Raw genomic sequence first — 14,309 nt, 5'->3', positions numbered from 1 at the left:
TGGGACAGGCCCGGTCTGAAATCAGGAGGCTTATGATTTTGACGCACAAGGGCATGCTCTCTTATAATCCAGTCGGTAGCTCGGGAGTCTGGGATAGGTTCGGTCTGAAACTTCGAGCTTATAATTTTGAGGAGTGAGGGCATGCTCGCTTATAACCCGACCGGTGGATCAGGAGTTTGGGACAAGTCTGGTTTGAACCCTGAGATTATAATTTTGAGGCACGAGGGCATGCTTGCTTTAACCTGACCAGTGGCTCGGGAGTCAGGGACAAGCCCGGTCTAAAACTCGAGGGCTTATATTTTTTTAGGTGCAAGAGCATACTTGCTTATAATCTAAACGATGGCTTGGGAGTTTGGGATAGGTACGATCTGAAACTCAGGGGCTTATAATTTTGAGGTGCAATGCCATGCTCACTTATAACCCAGACGGTGGCTCGGAAGTCTGGGATAGGCCTAGTCTAAAACCTGGTGGCTTATAATTTTGAGGCACGAGGGCATACTCGCTAATAACCTAGCTAGTGGCTCGGGAGTCTAGGATAGGCCCGATCTGAAACTTGGGGGCTTATAATTTTATGATGCAAGGGCATGCTCACTTATAACTTAGTCGGTGTCTCGAGAGTTTGGGACAAGTCCGATCTGAAATATGAGGGCTTATAATGCTGAGGTACGAGGGCATGCTCGCTTATAACCCGGTTGGTGGGTTGGAAGTCTAAGACAGTCCCGGTCTAAAACCAAGAGGCTTATAATTTTGAGAAATTTTCTAGGTAAATTCGCCTGTATTCTCATTAAGTGTAAAAGTTTAACATAATACATGAGTAAATTACAGACATACTTTTCAGGCCCTAAAAGGTTGTAGATGATTTGTGCTCCAAGGTCACTCCAGCTTTTTGCCCTTTACATCTTCGAGGTAGTAGGAGCCCGAGGCGAGATTTTGCACCACTTTTGTATGGTCCTCTCCACTGTGGCTCTATCTTATTAACATCCCTAACTGGCTTGACCTGCCTCCATACTAGATCGCTAAACTAAAAAAATTGAGGGATAACTCTTCTATTATAATTCTGCCTTATCCTTTAACGATAGACCATTAGCCAAGCTAGATGTCGCCTTATCTCTGACTTCTTCTATCAGATCAAGCTCCATAAGGTGCAGACCATCATTATCTTCATCATACAACCACCTTCGATCGGACTCCACTCCAATCTCAACCAGGACCACTGCTTCACCACTATAAATCAGGTGAAAAGGGGTTAGGTCGTGTAACGCCCCGCCCCTTCCTGCTCACAAGCTGACGGGGGTTACTTTTCTTTTTCTTCTTATCTTATCTTACTTATTTACTTGTTAATAATCTTTTCTACTTAAAACAGCGGAAGTCTTGTTTATAGTATATATATATATATATATATTTTTTTTTATTTTTTAAACCTTTCTTTCACTTTTCAAATCATCATCACTAACTACCTATCATATAAAGTCACATAGCATGCTTAACATAAATTTAAGCCATAATACTAATAAGCATGATGAAATGTCATGGAGTCATGAAAGAACGACATAAGCATAATTCTTATTAGATAAAAGCAGGTCTTTCTCTTTTAGCCGAGCCACTACTACACACATCCTTCTTGCCCCTCCTGCTGCTCCCTTAGTACATCCATTCCTTGCCCTTATCTGTGGTACAAGGAAAGTAAGCTATGAGCACACAAGGCTCAGTAAGATCCTTCCTACTCACAAAAACCGTAAAGCATAGCATATTCATAATGCATAAAGCATACAGACAACTCATCATATCATGTATAGAAGCATCATATCGTAACATAATCGTAAGGTATCATGACATATCATAAAGTGCATCCTAGCATAACATAATCATGAGTATCATGGCATATCATAACATAATCATAAAGTGCATCCTAGCATAACATAACATAATCATAAGTATCATGACATATCATAACATAATCATAAAGTGCATCCTAGCATAACATAACATAATCATAAGTATCATGCGAGATGACTTTCAAAAACATGTATCATGAAAAATATATGCAACATGTCTTTTGAAAATTTATTACATACATACTTAAACATAATCTCAACATGATTAGAGCCCCGGCTTGTACCACATACATAAATACGTGCGTCCTATGTAGGTTCAAGGTAGCAAGTCTTGAACCCTACAAGGCATATATATTAGGCCCGTTTCTTAGTCCATCGACCTAGGGGCACTTAGGAGCCCATCCCTAATGAGGCCCGTTTCTTAGTCCATCGACCCCGGGGCGCTTATGGAGCCCACCCTTGGTACAAGCCATATAAAGTAAAGTAGCATGTCATACATATCATGGTTCTTATTATTTCATGCACATCATATTTCTTAACGTATCATCTCATACAAAATTTGGGCACACAGCTCATCATAATAGCATGCATAATTTGGGCACACAACACATCATAAATACATGCATAGTTTGGGCACACAGCTCATCATAAAAGCATACATAATTGGGCACATAGCTCATCATAAATAACATGCATAATTTGGGCACACAGCACATCATAAGGGTTATCGACATGCATAGATCATAAGCATACATAAATACACATAGAAGCATAGCAAGCTCTTATCATATCATGAAAACATTGCATGTGAGACACATGGGAATCATATTTAGGTCTCTAACCCTAATATCATATAGTGGCCGAAACACATGGTTGTGAATTAGGTTAACAATAAATCATACAAGCATGTGAACCCTAAACCATTATCATATCATGTATCATAAGGAGCATCATGAGCATGTTTAGTTTAGGTTCTAGGTTTTCTAAGCTTGTAAACTCATCATGGCCGAATATCATCAAGTATCCCATTTGCTAGAAAATCAATATACAAGCATGTGAACTTTAAACTAACATCATATCATACATCATGAGAAACAACATAAACATGTTTAGTTTAGGCTCTAGGTTTTCTAAGTCTATAAACCCATCATGGCCGAATATCATCAAGTATCCCATTTGCTAGAAAATCAATATGCAAGCATGTGAACTCTAAACTAACATCATATCATACATCATGAGAAACAACATAAGTATGTTTAGTTTAGGTTCTAGGTTTTCTAAGCTTGGTAACTTACTATGGCCGAAACTTGTGAACCATGAAACTAGGTCTTATGTGGCATAAAAACATGGAAAACCCTAAACCATTTTCATAGTATTTATTACCAAGAACATCATGAGCATGTTTAGTTCAAGTTCTAGGTTTCCTAGGTTTATAAAATTGTTGTGGCCGAAAGTTCATGGAGCATGAAAACAAGTTCTAACCACACTACGACATGAGCATGTCATGTTAATTTTTATATCTTGTCTTAAGGAGGATCATGGCATGATTAGTTTAGGTTTACCAATTTTCCTAAGCCCCTAATCCTATCATGGCCGAATGCTTATGAGCAAGGAATAAAGTTCAACCCAACATATAAACATGAGCATATCATAACAACTTCATATCTTATCTTAAGGAAGATCATGGCATGATTAGTTAGGTTTAACAATTTTCCTAGGCCCCTAATCCTATCATGGCCAAATGCTTATGAGCAAGGAATAAAGTTCAACCCAACATGTAAACATGAGCATATCATAACAACTTCATATCTTATCTTAAGGAAGATCATGACATGCTTAGTTTAGGTTTTAAGATTTCCTAGGCCCTTTAACCTACCATGGCCGAATGTTTTGTGAGCATGGAATAAAGTTCAATCAACATATAAACATGAGCATACCATGTTAACAACTCTCTCATTATAAGGTACATATCATGAAACAAAAAGGAGCATACTTGGTTTGAGTCTTAACTTACCTATTTCCTTTATTCATGTTTGGCCGAGAGTCTAGGGACATGACTCTAGTTCTAACCAAACATTCTAACATATAAACATTAGATAAATCCCTACCATAAGTTACATGTTACAAGAAACATATTGAGCATGTCAAAGTTGGGTCTTTACACTTCCTAGGTCCTTCTTTTTGTCTTGGCCGAAAGTTCCATGAAGGTATCCTAGGTTTTTAGGCAAACTAATCTCATAGAAAATACATAAGCTATTGTACCACAGGTGAGGGAAACTTACATCCTTTCGCTTGTGGTTTTTCTTAAGGAAGAAGGTACCCTAGGTGCAAAGGAAGGAGAGAGCTTCTTCTTCTTGCACCTCCTTTTGTTTCTCTTGCCTGGAAGGGGTAGAACTTGAAGGCTTCTTCTTGTAAATTAGTTTTCTTGGAGAGGAAACTTAGCTTAGCTTTTGGAATGAGGAGAGGGAGGGCTCTTGGTTTCGGTGGAGAATGAAGAAGGAGAAGGAAGGAGGAAGAAGAAGAATTAAATCCCTTGTTTTTCTTCTCCCAATCTTATTTATTCCTATGTAAATGATGCATGTCTTCATTCATTCCCTCAACTCCTCTTTTCCCTCATTCCTTTAATCCCACGAAAATAGAGAGAGGGAGGGAAGTAGGCAATTTATCTTTTGCTTGCTCCTTCTCTTAACCAAGAGGAAGAGAAGGTAAGCAACTTGGTTTTCTCTTGCTCTTTTACTTTACCATCTTTTCTCCTTTAACTACCATTTCCATTCTCTTTTATTCACTTATCATTCATTACTTTAGTGGTTCCATCCACTACTTTAACTCTATTACTTGTGGGAGGTTCAAGGTTCAATCCTTGACCTCACTTCTTCTTATTCTATTTTGGTTTCTATTTTTATTTCCTTTTTCTCTTATTCTTTTTATTTTTATGCTCTAAAGAAAATAATACCCATATACTTATCTTAAAATTTCGTGGGTGTTACATGCCGGTCGCTTCTCGAGGGGTCGTATGATATGCCCACAATATGTTAGGTAGCTCATCAACCTAGCTTTCTCCGACATGGTCCAATTTGGTTTAGAGTCCTCTGATGATTTCTCTATTTATTACCTCCTCTTGGTCATTACTTTGATGATAAGCCACAGATGTGAAAGCTTGGATGATACCATTAGTTGAACATCACTCTTGGATTTTCCTGCCATGAAATTGTCTTCCATTATTTGAAACTAGTTTGTTTGGAATTTCAAACCTGTGAATAATATGATGCTATAAGAATTTGATAATTATCTGCTCAGTTATCTTAGCTAATTGCTCGACCTCCACCCATTTAGAGAAATAGTTCACTGATACTAGCGAGAATTTCTTCCGGGTAGGGGCTAAGGGAAAATGTCACATTATATTCATACCCTACTGATCGAATGGGCAGGAGACAATGAAAGTTTTCAACAACTCTATGAGGGTGATAGGGGATGTTCTAGTGCTTTTGACAGGGCAAGCATGTTCTTACTAATTGAGTTGTATCAGCTTGTAGGGTGGGCCAAAAATATCCGGCCAGTAATATCTTCCGTGCAAGAGACCGATCACCCCCATGACTTTCACAAGAATCTTGATGTACTTATTGTAAAATGTATTGCACATCATCCGGGCCAATGCATTTGAGTAGAAGACATGAGAAAGCTTGTTTATAGAGATGGCCCTCGATCATAGTGAATCAACCGACTCTTTTCTTGACCATGCGTGCATATTCTCCATCAGCTAGTAAGATGCCTCGTTGGAGAATAACATGATGGGTGTTCTCCAATCACTTTGAAATTCTAGATCAACTTGCCACTTAATACAAGCCTCCAATAGTATATGTTCTACAGGTTTATCTAAAATTCATGGAACTATAGCGGAAGCTAATTTAGCCAAGTCATCTCTTGTCTGATTTTCTACTCAGGGAACCTTTTGTATGATTACCTCCTGAAACTCAGCTCTAAGTTTTTTGAAGGCTTCTACATAGAGTTTGAGCTACTTATTATTAATTTTGAAGTTGTCTGGCAACTGCTATGTGGCTAGTTAAGAGTCAGAATAAATTAAAACTCAGGTGGCACCTATGTGTCGGGTGGCATGCAAGCCGACTATCAATATTTTGTATTCTGCTTCATTGTTAGTAACCTGATAATTTAGTCAAACAGATAACTGCATTTTATCTTCCCTGGGTGATATCATGAGAATACCTATCCTTCTGTCTTGTCGAGTAGAGGATCCATTTATGTATATTTTCCAAATTTCTTCGGGTTCAGGGTTTTGTACCTCAATGATAAAGTCAACTAAGGCCCAGGTTTTAATGGCCGCTCAGGGTTGATAAAGGGTGTAACCTCTGAGTAGCTAAGACTAATCTATACAGTAATTTCTCTAGTGTAGTGTAATGACACTCAGCTCCTTTTAATAAATGGCTTAAGAAGTACACAAGCTATCGATCTTTTCCTTCCTGCCTCACTAATACTGACCTGACTGCATGCTCATTGGCTGACAAATACACCCACAAAGATTCACTAGCCACTGTCTTAACAAGTATGGACAAGGCGAACAAGTAATTCTTTAGCTCCTCCAAAGCTTTGTCGAGTCAGCATCCCACTAGAATTTTGTAACACCCCAAATTTCATGATTTGGAGTCCTAAAAGATCTTATTAAAATCTAGAAATGTTTTAGAAAAATTCTAGAGATTTTTAGAAATTTTTAGAGTATTTTTATGTAATTTTTGGAGGTTGTTTGGTATTTTTACCAAAAGAAAGAAGTTTTGACAAAAATGTCCAAGCCAAGGCTCGAACCAGCAACCCTTGACCCGAGCAAAACCCGACTAACCAACTGGGGTAGCAGTTGTTACTTGATCAAATAAAGGAAGAATTTTATTTAAGTAATAGAAATTAATAGCAAGAAATAATAAGAATAAAATAGGTTGCAGCCGGGATTCGAACCCACGAGCCGGGCCTTAAGCAGAACGCAACCAACCAACGGTTCCGCGAGAATTTCGTGAAAAGGTAAGGAGCGAAATAATCTTAAGCCATAAGAGAATACCTAGGTATTATAAAGAGGGATAAGTTGATGTTATCCCATGACCTAATTCCTTCTCCTCTTCTCTCCTTGCGTCTCTCTTCTGCGCGCGACGGCCGTGCTCGGGCGGAAGGCAAGGAAGGTTAGGGCTCAACTCCGGCGGCCAGCCAAGGCAAGGTTCTGTGGATTCTTCACACCACCGAGCTCCTCTCGACGAGGAGAAGTCTGGAGCATGAGGAGGAGCCGCGATTTCGAGTCTTCCGATCAGAGCTCCGAGACCTAGAAGCTCTCCTTGCGTTCGGTTGTGTGTTCAAGAAGCAAGGTAAGTTGCTTCTCACCTGCAGTAAGGGTAGTTTCGAGCTTCAATTTCTTCTCCTTTCCTTGCGGTCGGTAGTAGTATGCTTAAAGAAATGTTGCTAGGCGTTTAAGAGATTTGCTTTCTCCTCTTTGATTCGGCAGTAGCATGTTTAAAGAATTGGAAGCTTGAAGGGATTTAGGCTTGTTCCTTGTTAAGATATTCCAGTTTTAATGAAAGGGGAATGTTTCAATTATGGAAGTGTTTTAGTTTAGTCTATGTAGCCTTGTATTGTTTCGGATTTAAGTCAAGAATGATCCAATCTGGAAATAGTGGTGGTGTTTGGAATTGAGGAAATTTTCGGGTTCTGTTCAATGTTGCTCTGATTTTTAATCTAGCTGTGGATTTCCAAGGTTTATTCAAAAGATTTTGATGTGTTACATGGTGATTTTCTAGATCGTTGTGTGCTTTTGAGTTCTTTAAAGGTATTGATACGGGATTCATTTAGGTTGCTTTGCTGCTAGAAGAATAGGCAAGTATGGACTATAGGTGTTATGAATTGATTATCCTCGACAGCAGATATATATTGTGTGCTCAATGCTAGGAACAGAACTAGAGTAACATGGAGGATAGTATGCATTACCTGTGGGAAAAAAAAACTATGCTAAAAGCTATGAACTGAGCTAGAGTTGATTATGATGCCTTAGCGGCTGTTCAAATCAATTTTGTGAGTTCTATGGGGATTTTTTTGGTTAGTTCGTGTCTTTATGTGAAGAATGCTATGATTGGAGTTTTCATCTTTTTGTCCAGCAACTATGTTGTTAAGTGTTAAATGCTATACTAGAGAATTTATCTTCTCTGTCTAGTATAAGTGTTAGTATGTAGCAACCAGTGATAAGTGATAATATGTAGCAACCGGTAACAAGTGTTTAGTTAGATTTCAGTGGCTTGTTTAGAACAGAATTGTATTAAGCATTAGTGTGCAGATTTTTAAGCTTAGAATGCAGATTTTTATTAAGCTTATATGCAGATTTTTGTTAAGCTAGTATGCAGATTTCTGTTAAGCATTAGTGCAGATTTCTTTTGTATTCTATGCATGATTATGTGTTACATAGTTAGTTTCATTCATAGATGCATACGAAGGATACCCTAATAGTATTTTGGGTTTAAGAAAAGCATAAGAAAGATAAAGAAAAGTATAAGAAAGATAAAGAAAAGAAAGAAAAGGCCAAGGCCTTAAGTAGATCCCAAAGTCAAGACTTTTGGGATTTCTGGCACACAAGGTGTTTATTAAAATACCAAGGCATTTAAAGAAGAAGTTATTAAGATTATAAGTATTTTACTTTTAAAAAGAGGCTAGTACCCGACTTCCGAGGTTGTCGTTAAACAAATCCAGGTGTCCAATTTCGAGGTCTTGGCCCTGGTAGACCGAGGTCTGCTCTTTTAGGATTGGTGGCTCGCTACCCCAACCTATTAGGGAACGCACATAAGATGGTACTAAGCCTGGGTCCAAGAAGAAGTTGATTATTATTTTGAAGTATTATAAGTATAAGTTTTTGAACAAGTAAAATGAGTTTTACATAAACATAAAGTATTAAAGATTAAATTTAGAACAAATGAAATAAGTTTCATATAGTTCTAAGAATCAGTAAGTTTAGTTCTTTATTCTACCATGTTTATCTAGTAGATGAGTAGTTTTTCATGTTTACCTATTAGATGAGCAGCATGTTTAGCTATTAGAATTATATGAGTAGATTCCTTAGCTTTTCTTTGCTATTAGTTTGATATGAGCAGATATATTTATGCTTTACTTTCTTTTAGAGCATATAGTTTCTAGTCCTTTCTGTAAACATGCATATTCATGTTTTTGTGAGTTAGATAGCGCTTACTAAGCAAATTTTGCTTATAGATTGCACTTCCTCTTACTGCAGATACAGGAAAGGAAAAGATATAGAAAGGAAGGCGACAAGGAGGTGTTCGAAGGATGTGTGATGCCAGGACTATGGAAGCCTTGGGACTAGGAAAGAAGTTTTATTTTAGTTTCCATTGTCTTTTGCTATGTTAGGAGTATTTGAGATAGTATTTGTTATTTTGATATGATTAGGACATAGTAGAAGAATTGTAATCTTGTGTGATGATTTCTGGTGTTGTTCTCTCTTGTTTTGGATTTATTAAACTGCATGAGAGTCTGTTACATGTTCCAGCCGTCTGTGGCTGTGTATATTATGTATATATGTCAGTTTAAGGTCACCGGTACAGGGGAGACTCTGTTGAAATTTTTCGGTAGGGTTTCCTTGTGATTTTAATCATACCGGTTAAGTAGAGTTAGTAGTTAAGTAACGGTCACTCTTAGGTAGTAGTAGTAGTAAGAAGAGTGGTCGTTACAGTTGGTATCAGAGTAGGTCCCATTCTCCAGCATCACACATCAGCACCATCCTTGCCGTCTTCAAGTAAGAAAGTATTTAATTTTCTTTTATGCTTTCTTTATTATTTGCAGTATAGAGTATCTGCTTATATGTGCTTAGGAAAGAAGAAAATTCATGTTTTAATTTTCTATGTTTTGATACATATGCTTAGAAAGAATAGAGACAATTTTAGTTTTGTTTCTCTTATATTCATATATACATAAGTATGGTTAGAAAGGATAGAGAAGATATCAGGTATTATTATTGGCATAACTAGATGTTAAGATAGAGGACAAGACAGTAGGGAGTCAGAAGCCCCAGTCAAGTAATTGGAACTAGAAGGACAATGATAACAAGAAAGACCGAAGCAGGAAGACGTTCGGGTAGTCTGCGAGTATTTAGAGGTATTTTTAGAAGAGCTACCTGGACTATCTCCCAACAGAGAAATAAAGTTTGAAATTGAGTTGTTTCCTGACACCAGCCTAATTTCAAAAGCTCTGTATTGAATTTCTCTAGCAGAGCTAAGAGAGTTACAAGAACAAATTTAGGAGCTACTTGACAAGGGTTTCATCCGCCCTAGTCATTCACCCCGGGGAGCTCCAGAGTTGTTCATTAAGGAGAAAGACAGATCTATGCGGATGTGCATAGATTTTAGAGCGTTGAGCAAAGTAACGGTTAAAGACAAGTACCATCTTCCCAAAATGGATGATCTATTTGATCAGCTAAGGAGGGCAACAGTGTTCTCTAAAATAGATCTGTGTTCTAGGAACCATCAGTTGAAAATGAAAGGAGGTGATGCACCAAAACAATCTCCAGGACCAGATATGGACACTGCGAATTTGTAGTCATGCCATTTGGTGTGACTAATGCACCTATGGTCTTCAGAGACCTTATAACAGGCCTTCCAATGACCACTAATGGGTATGATGCGATACGAATGATAAGGACCGAGAAGTTAAGAGACCAAGGAACAAAGAGTACCGTTAGTGAAAGTCATTTGGAATCAGAAGTACGAGGAAGTTACCTAGGAGTGTGAGGACAGCATGAGACAGAAATGTCCAGAATTAGTCTAAGTTCGAGGATGAACTTTTTATAAGGTAGGGAGAATTGTAACACCCCAAATTTCATGATTTGGAGTCCTAAAAGACCTTATTAAAATCTAGAAATGTTTTAGAAAAATTTTAGAGATTTTTAGAAATTTTTAGAGTATTTTTATGTAATTTTTGGAGGTCGTTTGGTATTTTTACCAAAAGAAATAAGTTTTGACAAAAATGTCCAAGCCAAGGCTCGAACTGGCAACCCTTGACCTGAGCAAAACCCGACTAACCAACTGGGCTAGCAGTTGTTACTTGATCAAGTAAAGGAAGAATTTTATTTAAGTAATAGAAGTTAATAGCAAGAAATAATAAGAAGAAAATAGGTTGCAGTCGGGATTCGAACCCACGAGCCGGGCCTTAAGCAGAACGCAACCAACCAACGGTTCCGCGAGTATTTCGTGAAAAGGTAAGGAGCGAAATAATCTTAAGCCATAACAGAATACCTAAGTATTATAAAGAGGGATAAGTTGATGTTATCCCGTGACCTAATTCCTTCTCCTCTTCTCTCCTCGCGTCTCTCTTCTGCGCGCGATGACCGTGCTCGGGCGGAAGGCAAGGAAGGTTAGGGCTCAACTCTGGTGGCCGACCAAGGCAAGGTTCTGTGGACTCTTCACACCACCGAGCTCCTCTCGACGAGGAGAAGTCTGGAGCACGAGGAGGAGCCGTGATTTCGAGTCTTCCGATCAGAGCTCCGAGACCTAGAAGCTCTCCTTGCGTTCGGTTGTGAGTTCCAGAAGCAAGGTAAGTTGCTTCTCACCTGTAGTAAGGGTAGTTTCGAGCTTCGATTTCTTCTTCTTTCCTTGCGTTTGGCAGTAGTATGCTTAAAGAAATGTTGCTAGGCGTTTAAGAGATTTGCTTTCTCCTTTTTGATTCGGCAGTAGCATGTTTAAAGAATTGGAAGCTTGAAGGGATTTAGGCTTGTTCCTTGCTAAGATATTCCGATTTTAATGAAAGGGGCATGTTTCAATTATGGAAGTGTTTTAGTTTAGTCTATGTAGCCTTGTATTGTTTCGGATTTAAGTCAAGAATGATCCAATCTGGAAATAGTGGTGGTGTTTGGAATTGAGGAAATTTCCGGGTTCTGTTCAATGTTGCTCTGATTTTTAATCTAGCTGTGGATTTCCAAGGTTTATTCAAAAGATTTTGATGTGTTACATGGTGATTTTCTGGATCGTTGTGTGCTTTTGAGTTCTTTAAAGGTATTGATATAGGATTCATTTAGGTTGCTTTGCTGCTAGAAGAATAGGCAAGTATGGACTATAGGTGTTATGAATTGATTATCCTCGACAGCAGATATATATTGTGTGCTCAATGCTAGGAACAGAACTAGAGTAACATGGAGGATAGTATGCATTACCTGTGGGAAAAAAAACAATGCTAAAAGCTATGAACTGAGCTAGAGTTGATTATGATGCCTTAGCAGCTGTTCAAATCAATTTTGTGAGTTTTGTGGGGATTTTTTTGGTTAGTTCGTGTCTTTATGTGAAGAATGCTATCATTGGAGTTTTCATCTTTTTGTCCAGCAACTATGTTGTTAAGTGTTAAATGCTATACTAGAGAATTTATCTTCCCTATCTAGTATAAGTGTTAGTATGTAGCAACCAGTGATAAGTGATAATATGTAGCAACCGACAAGTGTTTAGTTAGATTTCAGTGGCTTGTTTAGAACAGAATTGTATTAAGCATTAGTGTGCAGATTTTTAAGCTTAGAATGCAGATTTTTATTAAGCTTATATGCAGATTTCTGTTAAGCATTAGTGCAGATTTTTGATAAGTATTGTATGTGCAGATTTCTTTTGTATTCTATGCATGATTATGTGTTACATAGTTAGTTTCATTCATAGATGCATACGAAGGATACCCTAACAGTATTTTGGGTTTAAGAAAAGCATAAGAAAGATAAAGAAAAGTATAAGAAAGATAAAGAAAAGAAAGAAAAGGCCAAGGCCTTAAATAGATCCCAAAGTCAAGACTTTAGGGATTTTTGGCACACAAGGTGTCTATTAAAATGCCAAGGCATTTAAAGAAGAAGTAATTAAGATTATAAGTATTTTACTTTTAAGAAGAGGCTAGTACCCGACTTCCGAAATTGCCGTTAAATAAATCCAGGTGTCCAATTCCGAGGTCTTGGCCCTGGTAGACCGAGGTCTGCTCTTTTAGGATTGGTGGCTCGCTACCCCAACCTATTAGGGAACGCGCATAAGATGGTACTAAGCCTGGGCCCAAGAAGAAGTTGAGTATTATTTTGAAGTATTATAAGTATAAGTTTTTGAACAAGTAAAACGAGTTTTACATAAACATAAAGTATTAAAGATTAAATTTAGAACAAATGAAATAAGTTTCATATAGTTCTAAGAATCAGTAAGTTTAGTTCTTTATTCTACCATGTTTATCTAGTAGATGAGTAGTTTTTCATGTTTACCTATTAGATGAGCAGCATGTTTAGCTATTAGAATTATATGAGCAGATTCCTTAGCTTTTCTTTGCTATTAGTTTGATATGAGCAGACATATTTATGCTTTACTTTCTTTTAGAGCATTTAGTTTCTAGTCCTTTCTGTAAACATGCATATTCGTGTTTTTGTGAGTTAGATAGCGCTTACTAAGCAAATTTTGCTTATAGATTGCACTTCCTCTTACTGCAGATACAGGAAAGGAAAAGATATAGAAAGGAAGGCGACAATGAGGTGTTCGAAGGATGTGTGATGCCAAGACTATGGAAGCCTTGGGACTAGGAAAGAAGTTTTATTTTAGTTTCCATTGTCTTTTGCTATGTTATGAGTATTTGAGATAGTATTTGTTATTTTGATATGATTAGGACATAGTAGAAGAATTGTAATCTTGTGTGATGATTTCTGGTGTTGTTCTATCTTGTTTTGGATTTATTAAACTGCGTGAGAGTCTGTTACATGCTCCAGTCGCCTGTGGTTGTGTATATTATGTATGTATGTCAGTTTAAGGTCACCGGTATAGAGGAGACTCTGTCGAAATTTTTCGGTAGGGTTTCCTTGTGATTTTAATCATACCGGTTAAGTAGAGTTAGTAGTTAAGTAACGGTCACTCTTAGGTAGTAGTAGTAGTAAGAAGAGTGGTCGTTACAAATTTGGTCGCTTGTTGGAGGATCTTGAAAAAAGGCAGGCTTCAATCAACCAATCAAGAGATGAAGCGAGACAGGGCAGTGATCCAGCCGATCAGTCTTTGTACCTTCTTCAGATTGCGCTAGGGTGCCATGTCTCTAAGGGCTTGAACTTGTTGGCGCTCGGAATTCCGTTCTGTATAAAATCCCTGTACAAAAATTTATACAGGCACAGAACTTTTCCTAGCAACCTACATGCTTGATTAGACATGTGTTTGATTAATCAAGCAAGTCCTTTATTGACCCAAACGTACTTTGATCGAAGCATAAGATCGCTTGCCTCTTGTGTTGGTGTTCAGGATCCATACAAAGAAAGCATAACTAGTTGCACTTTGGAATAAATAACTAGTTGTACCTTTCTTCGTAGACAAAGACCTCTTGATCTTCTGCTGTATTCCTCTCCTCTTCCTGGACGTCGTGTGAGCGACGATCTACCAAGACAAACCACCCAAACCTTATTTTGTTTCCAAGCCACCTACCACCAAAAGATGAAAAGAAATGGGG

The sequence above is a fragment of the Zingiber officinale genome, chromosome 3A (genome assembly GCF_018446385.1).
Source record: "Zingiber officinale cultivar Zhangliang chromosome 3A, Zo_v1.1, whole genome shotgun sequence".
NCBI lineage: Eukaryota > Viridiplantae > Streptophyta > Magnoliopsida > Zingiberales > Zingiberaceae > Zingiber > Zingiber officinale.
Note: the sequence above shows the minus strand (reverse complement) of the source record.